This window comes from Brachyhypopomus gauderio, chromosome 12, assembly GCF_052324685.1.
Source record: "Brachyhypopomus gauderio isolate BG-103 chromosome 12, BGAUD_0.2, whole genome shotgun sequence".
In the NCBI taxonomy this organism is placed as follows: domain Eukaryota; kingdom Metazoa; phylum Chordata; class Actinopteri; order Gymnotiformes; family Hypopomidae; genus Brachyhypopomus; species Brachyhypopomus gauderio.
The window spans coordinates 22,621,617-22,633,640 of NC_135222.1; positions in this window are offsets into that span (position 1 = coordinate 22,621,617).

The window sequence follows — 12,024 nt, forward strand, 5'->3', positions numbered from 1 at the left end:
CCACACAACACAATGGACGTGACAATCTAGGACATTTGGGGGGCGAACTGCAGCGCGGTGAGCAGCGCCGCACACATGCCCCGCTCACACGAGGCTTAGGCACACAGCTCCGACCACAGAATGTGTCAGAAGGACTTGGAAACTTTTTAAGCCCATTTTACTTCCTGCTCTTTGTGGCCATTGTTGCCTCAAAGCGGAGAAGCTTCACAAGTGTTAATGGTATAAGTGGTTCTCTTCAAAATGCTAAAGATGGTGGACTGTGTAGATTGCTCCTCAGAGGATGACATAAGATCGATGTTCTCCACTCTCTCTGTCTTATAACCAGGCACATAGTCGATCACCATTTTTTTCCCTTTCTGGAAGATGAGAAAATGGATGGTGTTGTCCGGGTTGAAGATTTTTGCTAGACTGATAGAGCTGGTCAGTCTGCACATGAAAGGGGAGAAGTGAACAGACGACACATTAGAAAGTTGTTGGAAAAACATTTTGTTCTCACTCATTATTGAATGTTTAAGCCATGTGTTATCAGATACTCTCAAGCTATACTAAATGCATTTATACTGTGAAAAACAAATTTACCACAGACTAAAAGTCAGTACCGTACAAAGCTGTGTCAAGATCATCAGATTTTCTTAATGAAATTGCATTTTGGGTCCAATAGTCTCCATTTCTGCAAGAGTGGCTTCAGCTAAATATTAACCACAGCAAAACCAAATCAGCTGATAAAGAAATCTTGCGTGTCTTGAAAGAGCAGGCGTATAGGTTAAAGTGCCGGAAGGCCTCATGAGGACGGTTAGCGAGTGTTTGTTTGGTTAATTAAATAATAAGAGTCATTTAGATGGGAGCAGGCACGGAAACAGACGGCCCTGTCTTACTCAGGTCCCTCTGAGATGTCCACCATGAGAGTCTGGCACTAATTATTTCATTAACAAGACTAACAGGGCATCTCTACAGCTGCTCACACATGCAGCACAGACAGTGTGATAACCTTGAGCTGCATTCATCCCCCACTGGTTTATATTGTTACAGTTGCTAAAAGAGCACCCACTACATAATCACTTGTCTAAATGAGCCTCTTTAATTCATGGTCATTTTATTTTCACTGTAAAGCAGTTAAATGGTTACAGCTTCAGGAGCTATAAACACTAATCTGCAGTCTCATCATCTTATCAAAGTCATCACAAGTTAAAGCTGATGAGTGTAATAGCATTTAATAGTGATAGTAAGTCCTAAATAAACTCATTACTGTACAACTGCTAGAAGACATAGCTAGAAGGTTCGCAAGGGTGCCCCAGTCACAAAATGTGGGGCACTATAAACATTTCCTACTTTCATAGCATCGCCATATTTTTTTAAGACCAAGCCTTTCTGGTCGGTTCAACTGGGGAAACTGGTGGACAGTGTGGTAGTCCAGGATTGGGAACTGGTGTAAGCCAAATAGAAGTTACTTAGGTTGATTTAGAAGTATTGACTTAGTGACAGATAAATCAAAAGGGTTGGTTTCTAATAAACAATAACGTCAGTGAAAAGGAGTTATCTGGCTAATGTCATCTAAAAATAATTTTTGAACTCTTGCAATTCTAGAATATCTCTCCTCACTGTTCAGATTCAACCCAGAATCATTGCTGTGATATGTAAATGAAAACAGCTGTTGTTTTATCTGTGTGCGTTTCTCCGACACAACCAATTAATCATCCTCAAGCAGCAGATCCGTTGGTAAAGATGTTTTTCTCACCTTATCCACATGCTTTAATGGTCTGGAACTTGTCAGGACGCCCATATTAATCCGAGAGACTGGGCCTCAGACAGCAGAGCTGTCCAGCTGTCTGTCTGTCGGTCTGATGGATCTACTCTGACATATTTGCAGGTGGTAATCATTAGGCATAAGAGAAAGATAAGGCTTTGATCCTCCTCTTTGGTGCCGTGAGAGCACTCATAACGACGAGTCTCCGATAGTCTCCCCTGACACAGAGCCAGATATCAATCCTCACAGAAATGAGGAGGGGGGCATGCTTTCACACAAGCAAGCTTTTTCCCTTTAAAAAGGGGATTAGAAGACAGAACTGCAAAGAAATATGGGCTAACATAAGTTCCACGAGCAGATCTCATGTTAGTAAAGCTATGATCAGAAAAATGCTTAGGTAAAATTTTCACCCACAGAACAAACCAGAGTGTTCAGAATGTGCTCACAGAGGCCCTGGGCCAGTACATACTAGTTTGGTATGAGGAGTTTCTAGTGGTTGGGTATGAGGCATTATCTTTATTTTTTCTAAAAAATTTTTCTGGGCCAAAAAAGGGCTAGATGCCCACTAAATATATTTCTGTGCTTTCAAGTGTCCAAAATCCATTAGTGAAAAAGATAGTTGGAGAACTGTTTGACAGATCATGACCAGAATGTGTTTGGTATGTTCTGGGTTTATCTCGGTGTCTGCAATTGATAACCTCAATGAGTGTGTTCTGAACCCAGGGAGGAGCACCAGAGCTAGGTATCAGTCCAGGGAGGAGTTCTTAAGTGTTGCCAAAGACAAGGTTCATTCCCATAAGAGCCTGTTTGCCTTGGCCCTGCTGGGAGGCAGATCACTACATCCAACAAACGAACCTGCTCCACCCTTCTCTAACCATACACCTGTCAAAAACAAAACATCACTCGCAAGGCAGGAATGCATTACAGCAACTGGCAGGGTTCGAAGAGAAAATATGAAAAGCTTTCCAATTCAGATTAAGAAACTATAGATAAATAATACAAGCGCTGGTTAACAAAATCAAGCAAATAATTTCCAGCTCCAGTCTGACCATTTCCAAAACTCTGTCCTATACAGGGATCAGCTGTCTGCTTCTGATTTATTGTTGATAACACAAGCAGAGCTGATGTTTGAGGTTACTGGGATCATGTTTTAATTGTGGATGTAAATTATACAGGAGGAATACAGATAGTTTCATAGCACCAAGGCGTCGTTCCCTGAAAAGGTCTTCACAGTAGTGTGACATACCTGAGTTTTAATTTTCTCTGCAGGAGATGAAACTCATATTTTACAGCTAATTCAGTGACTGTAGTTCCACAAAAACTCACTGCTGACATTCCATTGAATTTGTTTAGGGATGGGCCCGTCATCCATGGTTACAGAAGATAGTTGCAAAGTTCTGATTAGAGCTTTGCAGAAGAAGGTGGAACTTATGATCCACTACTTTGTTCAACAGGAAAATTAGGTATTGGTGAATTTTGCTTTTGACTTGCCTTGGGGAAGTCTAGGTGACTTAGAATTCATCTCAGCAACTTGAGCCTTTTCATCAACTATGTTTTGGCTTTTACAACTCTATCTTAAATTGGAACCGTGGACAGCCAAAAACCCATTCAGTATTATTAGTTAACTATTGGTTAAGCTACCATGCTAATACTGTAATAAGATACATGGTGGCCATTTGTAAAAGGCTGAACTACACTAAGTTTATAACCCCTAAATAAAAGTAAATTCTGGCATCTTTCTGAATCTTTCTATTTTTGTTTGTGTCTTTTTGTGTCTCTTCTGGCATTAGCAAGCGATGCTTCCCCCGAATGTGTAACCAGCGGAAGTTGCTATTGTCCACAATGCTAGATTAATAAGGAGTGTTGATGCCCTGATGCCCGCTGTCTGACGCCATTCTAAAAGGCCTGCTGTTCATTTACCACAAAATGTTCACTGCCACACAATCCCGCCATGTGTGGCAAGGAAGTCAAATTATCAAGTTTGGCATATTATTAGATCTGGGAGCTAGTCTGACTCAAGGCTTACAGTAATTGCATGATAATTTTTCTTCTTACTGTGGAAAACAGTTCCTTTGATGCACTGTGAAGTTATTAAGAGAAATATCTTCCTTTCTCTTCTGCCCAAAGAGAGGTTTCTTAGTGGAGATGCATGACTGGTTCGTCTCTTATCCTAACAGATAGCAATCTCACATGCTGCATCTCTGCGTTTAGGAGTCACGTTCCAGAACAGTTGTCTTGTTGTGCTTACCACTGATGTCCTCATATTACTTTAGCTGGTAACAACAGAATATAAAAAAAGTATTATTCATGGTGAGTTTAAATAATCAATTAGAGCATATCTGCATGTATTTCTAAAACACCACTATTCAAGGTCATTTAGGTCTTCTTATAAAAAGTATTACTAGACCTTCTTTGCAGTTTAAACGGAACAGTTAGAGCAGCATGTAGCTTTTCACTTGTTAAACCACCACAAAAGACCACATGCAAAAGACAAGGCTGCTGTAAATGTATTATTTTTAATACAAATAAAAACAGATGTGAAACAGAGCTGTTGGTGTTGGTGAAGTTAGTGTTCAGTTACTCATTTGGTGGTTCATCATGTTTCCTCTCCTCTACACCCCCCCCCCCCCCCCCTCAGATCCCCCGGGGATTTTTGTGAATTGTGTGAATCATGGCAAAATGCAACATACCTGCATCATGTGTCTGTCTGAGTGTCTGATGCCTAACCATGTTTTCTGTGTTTCTACACAGGGCTGCTCTGGGATCAGGCTACTGCCACAGGTTTCATTCAGCAGGATAAAGAAGCACTGTTCTGAAAACAGCGCTCCTGCTTAAAAAGCTTTATGACTACCACCTCTGGGCCCTTTTAAACTTGTTTTCCTCCAGGGGTTGCCCTTGCCCATAAAGCTGGGCCTGTGTGAGTGTTGATGAGGAGGAAGATGTGCTCTGGTATGCAGGGTTGATGGCTTCTCTCCACACCTGCATTTCTTTCACGGGTTATTTTGGGGAAACTCAGTGTGTCTCCTTGACCCTGTTGAAACCTGTAGTCCCAAAGCCAACACCAGCCAAGAGCACAACAGCTAAAGTTAAACTAAACTAAAAAATCCCTTGTAATAAACTATGGATTTAACTCATGAATTTAAACCTTAAAATATAATACTACATTTTCCATTCTAATGAGTCCACAATCACATGAGTGTTAGAAAGGAAATACTAAGCCCTCATACTGGTAATTCAAGGTAAATGTAATTAATGGCAAAAACCTGTTTGAGGAGCATTATCAAAGAATAGAAGGTGATTCAGTCTATAGGAAATGTCATGCCATAAAACTTTGCCTGGCTTTACCTGACCCTTAACCTCCTTTTAGGTATGCAACCTACTAAATATATTTTTGTAGTGAAGTATCATATTGGAAATAATGTAATACATAAAGAATAAGCAATACGAAGGTTAATAGTTAATTCGGGTAAAAGCGGATTCTAGTTTGTGAGTTTATTCTTAGTCCAGGAATAAACTAGAAAGTATGTCAGTCAAAGAGACTGTCAAAGAGGGGGGAGAAAAAGAGAAGGGAGAGAGAAGGAAGATTCAGTAAATTTGTTGTATAGCCTAAAGCAGTACATATCCCTAGATAGTTCCACTCCTCTCCAACTCTGACAACAAGCAGTTAAGACAGACAGAGACAGGGAAGTAAGAGAAAAGGTTATCTGAAAAAGCTCACTCAAAGAGAGAGAATTCAAGGAATATGTGCAACATTGCATGCTTCTCGGGGTAGCAGAGGGCCTGCGACTGGTGAGATATTTGCATTACATCATTGAAACATCTGCTGTGACATTTCGTGGTAGTGCGTGACTGTACTCAGTCAACAGCCACTGTTCCTGAGAAACGTTGCTCTCTGCACCAACGGCAAGACGTTGTGGTTTGAGCAGTTCGAACGGTGCCTTGCTACAGAAATCTGACACAGAAAAGTATACAGGTAGCAAGTGAAGGCCTCTGCGTGATCATTGATCTGATCCAGACTGGGCTCCAGACGCCTGCTGACTGTGCTGCTCTCCTTCAGTGAATCGCTCCCTGTCACGGTGCAGTAGAGGTGTTGGGCTCTGAGGGGCTCCACACAGATCTCTCCCTTTCCTTCCCACAGAGCTCACTGTAGGTAATAACTCCTTATTTTATGGTGCTTGTACATATCTTTGAGTAGTTTTATAAGGACTCTCGGGGGAAATGATGCTGATATGAACACAGAAACATGGCGCTATGATAAAAAGTCTCAGAGAAGTATACGTTTCCTTAAGAGATTCTCTTGACTGTTCTTGGATGGAAGCGCTGTTTATGTTAGCACATGCTATATTGACATGGATCACAGGTTTTATAAGGTCTGAGCCTGAGATGAGAAGCATTTGGAAGTAGTCATGTGTGACTCAGGTCCTCAGATGATGACCATATATGGGTGCATTCGTGCAATGCACACACACAACACATACACACACCCATACAGGTGGTTTCTCTTCCAGCAAATCTTCATTGCTGGATTGAACCCAAAACACAAGTCACTATAAATAAAGGTCCAGATGAAAGAAAAACTACAAGAAACAAGAAAACGTTTGTTGTCCTATAACAAAGTGCACTTCCCCACTACCTTAGTACTTAGTCATTTTGTGATGTTGCTGAGGGCATTCTCCCATGAATCAACAGTTTATGGTAAACTGATTACAGAACAGGTATTTCTTTATTCCTGACAACGTACTCATCTCCGGTGCTCCTGGCTGGGAACTATTTCCTGTAATGATGCTATACCCTGTTTAACTCTCCCATTAAGTCTATCAATTCCTATCAACTCTGCATCCACTAAGGAATTGTTGCTTTGTTTCTGAATGAGGGTTTGTTACTTTGTCATTCTGAGTCATGGAGCTCTATTCCAGACTCCCTGACCATCTACACAGCTGCAGAGGAGGAGAGCTGGGGGTGGAGGCAGGGTGGGCTGGGGAGTGTCTCACAGACAAGTGTAGGCTCAGGTCAATCACATGGCATTATGGGAAATAGAGGAGGGGTAAGCACAGGGTGCTGCAAGGCTTTGCTCACTGAGAAAGCAATATAGTCCATCAATAACACAGCACAAGGGGCAGGCAAGCACAAATAAAGAAAACAGTCCAATCTAAGATAGCTATGCATCCACGTTAGGTATGGTTTTCCAAACAAATCCATATTTAGTGATTTAATTTGCCCACTGGCTGGGAGGTGAAAAATATGTTTTTCTGGTATGGATGCTAAGTCATTTATTAAAAGCTCAGAGAGACAAATGTTTTGAGTACTAAGTGAGAAATAACTGTTTCCATGGACACTTGAATTTGTAATTTAATTACTGTTGCTGTGTACCAAAGACTTTTCAGAGGTCAAACAGTAAAATAATCAGGGCATTAACAAATATTATTTTTTGACTGAAGAGAACTGTCATGACATTCAGTGTTTAGTCTGAAAAGGTTTACAAGTGGAATTAGCATTATGTGGACTAGGCTGGATTAATTGGTGCCAATTGGGAAAGGATTGTAGCATTTCTCGCACAGGTGAAGTGAAAATAATGAAGGCTCCATCCTGAGTCTTTCCTCAAACTGCAGCCCTGCTCAGATTTGGCCAGCAAAGCCTCCCTCAGCTGACAGCTAGTTAACAGTCCTACAGGGCTTGGAACTCATCTTTGTCTTGCTGTGTTCCGACTGTTTTGGAAGTTTCCTCTCTCCCATGCAGTTTGCATCTATTGACTCATTTTCCCTTCTTTATTGGACTGAGCGTCTGGTTTTGCTTTTCATCTCGGAGTAAAGCAGTTTTCATTCTCAGCGGCAGGCACTGCCATCTGCCAGATGCTGTTTAGGGCCTTGTTCCTTAAGAAGAAGGAGAAGAAAAAAATTCTGCTGAATTTTAGTCCTCTGTCCTCAGCAGATTACATTAGCCTGCTCTCCTCCTCACCCTTGTCTTGCAGCAAAACTCTTAATTACTTCTCACAGTGCTAATTAGTGGCTGGTAAAAAGGCAGAGAGAATAATTACTAATTACATAGAGATAAGAGAGAGCCAGTTGAATGGTCAGATTTTGTCTTGGATGTAGACGGTGGGTTTCGCTGAAGGCCCTGGTGTCCTGCCCGTCCTCATTTCTCAGGGAAAATAGAGGCCGCTCATGCACTTAGTCCTTATCATAACGGCCGAGCCAGACATTTTCTGCAAGCGAAAGATTGCTGAGGAATCACTGTAGCAGATGTGTAAACCTGCTGTTTTTCTAATGCACTTCGTTTCATGAAAGCTGCAGATGTAGACGCTGTCAGGTTTGTTTAACCAGCATGGAGAGAAGCAGTGGTGGAGGGGGCTAAATCGCATCGTTCACCACGGTGTGCAGCTTGTGTGCTGTCTCTCCCTGGGAGAGTCCTTGCCTGAAAATGTCACTGTCTCCATGGGAGCAGTGTCTTCACCCCACAGGATGGCCCTGTCTGCCCTTACCTGAGGGTTAGCTGGATGTTATCTGAGAGTTAGCTGGATGTTACCTGAGGGTTAGCTGGATGTTACCTGAGGGTTAGCTGGATGTTATCTGAGATTTAGCTGGACGTTATCTGAGGGTTAGCTGGATGTTACCTGAGGGTTAGCTGGATGTTACCTGAGGGTTAGCTGGATGTTATCTGAGGGTTAGCTGGATGTTACCTGAGATTTAGTTGGATGTTACCTGAGGGTTAGCTGGATGTTATCTGAGAGTTAGCTGGATGTTACCTGAGGGTTAGCTGGATGTTACCTGAGGGTTAGCTGGATGTTAGATGAAGATTAGCTGGATGTTACCTGAGATTTAGCTGGATGTTACCTGAGGGTTAGCTGGATGTTACCTGAGGGTTAGCTGGATGTTACCTGAGGGTTAGCTGGATGTTACCTGAGGGTTAGCTGGATCTTAGATGAAGATTAACTGGATGTTACCTGAGAGTTAGCTGGATGTTACCTGAGGGTTAGCTGGGTGTTACTTGAGGGTTAGCTGGGTGTTACTTGAGGGTTAGCTGGGTGTTACTTGAGGGTTAGCTGGGTGTTACTTGAGGGTTAGCTGGGTGTTACCTGAGGGTTAGCTGGATGTTAGATGAGGGTTAGCTGGATGTTACCTGAGGGTTAGCTGGATGTTACCTGAGGGTTAGCTGGGTGTTACCTGAGGGTTAGCTGGGTGTTACTTGAGGGTTAACTGGGTGTTACTTGAGGGTTAGTTAGATGTTGGCTGAGAGCTTCACTGCACTCCTCCAATCTCTCTCCTTCTCTTATTGTTGCTATGACTACAGCAAGAGCAGGGCAGAAGAACAAAAAATCAGAGCTCTGATCAAACTCTCTCTCTTTCTTTCTCTCTTCCTATGTGTCACACTATTTCCCTCACAATTATTCTGGGTTTCGCTCTCTAGCTTTCTCATCACCCTTTATTTCCAGCATCAATTATATCCATGTATTTCCTCACTGTGTAATACAATTAAGACATCATTAAAAAATCAGCTCCCGTTTTTACAAACATCCATTAATTTTACCTGTGTTGATGGTATTTAGTTTCACTGCAGTTTTCTTTAAGTGGTTAGCGTTCCAGGATTTTACGACATTAGTATTCAAAACACATCGAGTCATTGAGTTACATCAGACGCAGAGGGCAGTATGGAACAAAAGACAGGAGGTAGACTTGAAGAAGAGTAAGCAAACCTAGCAGAGATCCTAATGGTGAAGATCTTTGTGAGATCCAGTCCAACCTGGGCATGCAATGGGCACGTAATCAGCATGCAGTGTGCATGCAGTGGGCATACAGTGGGTTCGACTTTCTAATTCTGATCAAAGCTAATATAAGAAAAGTAGAGGGGAGGGCAACAGATACAGAAAGAAAAGGAGAAAGGAAAAGAAGAAAGAAAATGAGAAAGAGTGGGGCAAGAAGAGAGAGTGTGGGAGTGAGAGAGAGAGACCAGTGGATGTGAGAGAGACAAGGGCCAGTGATCAAAGGGAGGGGTCTGGGGGGGGGGGGGGGGGTGCAGAGGCGGGGATGGCAGGCGAAGTTGCACCTCCAGCATTCGCAGCCTGTTATGTGCAGTTTGCTTTCATTGCTTCCTCCTTAGAACCACACAGTGGCTCACCAACACAGAAGTTATGAAAGAGGAGAGAAGCTCCCGCTGAGTGTCCCTGCCTGCCTCGTTACCTACATCACGCTGATCGTGTTGAGGAATTGTCATCCGACGGCAATGCCATTGTGGCTTCATTTGCAGAGCACAGCCACTAATGAGCAGAGAAGCACACAGAGGAGCGTCTGAAGCTTTAGGTTTGCTCCTGCTACTTGCTAATGCTAATCAAATAAATTCTCTTTTATTCTCTTTTCTTCTGAGACGATGAGAAGTTCAAATGCATAGAACATAAAACAGAGGTTTGGAATAGATTCATGGCTCAGGCAACAAGACCAGTTTCTTTCCTGGGAACCTGATGCAACATTCGGACACTTCCTCGCAGTATGCTTTAACTTCACCCTCTGGGTTTTTCTGCTGCCAGCTGTAATGAACTTCAGATGAGTCGTACCGTGTGTTAGAGGTCAAGCTGCATAGTCAGCATGATGTAATGTGGCAGAGGTCAAAAGGGTAGGGGTCAACACCAAGAGCAACATGTCAAAATTTGTCAGTTTTTACAAATTCAGGGTTCTGGGGGTTCCAGGGTCCAGAGTTCCAAGATTGAAGCTCTAGGTTGGGTGATGAAGGTGGCCAGTGAGAAATGGCATGAGAGGCGGATCGTGGGTCAGGTAGACAAGCTGGCCAGAGGTAAAAGAGACGAGGCGGAAGAGTTCAGGAGCACCAAAGAGTTTGATGTCTTATAAATGATGCACAGCAAGTCAGGAGTGAGAGGAGCAACTCGAAGCAGAAAGTGATCCAGCACTATGAAATTAGACTGGTCTCCGCTGATTAGCGTCCAGAAGAGAGCGGGAAGACAGCAGCATCAGACAGCTGGGGGCACTGTAGGGGCTAAGAACAGCACGGGGAGGGGGTGGGAGATGACATATAACACAGCAGTGAGAAGAGGAAGGAGATAAAAGAGAATGAGTTAAAGAAGGATGAGGGGAATTTGGGGGCTGCAGAGGAAAGTGGTGGTGCGGAGGGTTTGGAGGTGACAGACTGATGAATCACCTGACTGCGGCTGGACACTGAGAAAAAACACACACGCATGCTTGCACATACACTCACACACAGCCACACACATACTTGTGCCTACACACACACACACACACACACATACATAAACGCATGCACACACACTGTAATATTGCTCACAAATGACACTAAAGATTTTCAAAATTGTTAATTTCACTCTGATTATAACTGAACATCACCCACTAAATCTCTTTGATCAAACTGCTATGCTGGCAGCTGCTGTGTAACAGCGTATTGGAAATGACATTGGCTTCTACACACGCTTCACATCTGCTTACAAGATGTCACTGCAACAGGAAGAGCAGATTAGCTATTTTTAGAACAAGGTTTACAGAAAAACAAAACAAAAGACTTTTGCAATAAGCACGGCTGGAGAGTCTTCATCAGTAGTGTGGAGGGAGACTGAGGGTGTGGCCTCGGGGCTTAGGACTTGCCTGTAAGGCTGAGTGCTTGTAGGATTCATGGCCAGTCTAAAATGTCCATAATCTGTCTTTAGGCCTGCTCTTTGTGTGTGTGTGTGTGTGTGTGTGTGTGTGTGTGTGTGTGTGTGTGTGTGTGTGTGTGTGTGTGTGTGTGTGTCTGTATGTATTAATCTCTTATCTTCACTACATTACAACTTGAAGTTTCTGACTGCCATTGTATTTGCAATAAGGTGAATGTAACATTCAATCCTTTAGCCTAAAGCGGATGTGCCACTGTAGGGGACTGTAATTCATTATCATTGTGTAAATGTGTTGACAGCATGTCCGAATTACCTTCAATCAATAGCACTTAGGATCGAAAACCATTTAACGCAGGACATTTCTGCATCCGCGTCCACCTCCCATTGGTAAGGGACCGGCTCTAGAGTTTCAGCTTCTAGAGTTTCTGCTCTAGAGTTTCTGTCTGCTCTGGTGATGTAGCGTTGTGGTGAGATGTAACCGGAGCAGATAATTGTCTGTAAGCTGGTGTGCAGTGTGTAATGGAGGCAGGGTGGCAGTGAGAGTGAACTCAGCACACCTCGTATCACAGCCTTCTTCTGAAGACTCAACGGCCTGAAGCTTGGCCTTCACCTGCTCACACGTTTAAACTACCGACTTGTTTTTACCATGTTAATTGTAGACATTTCCTCA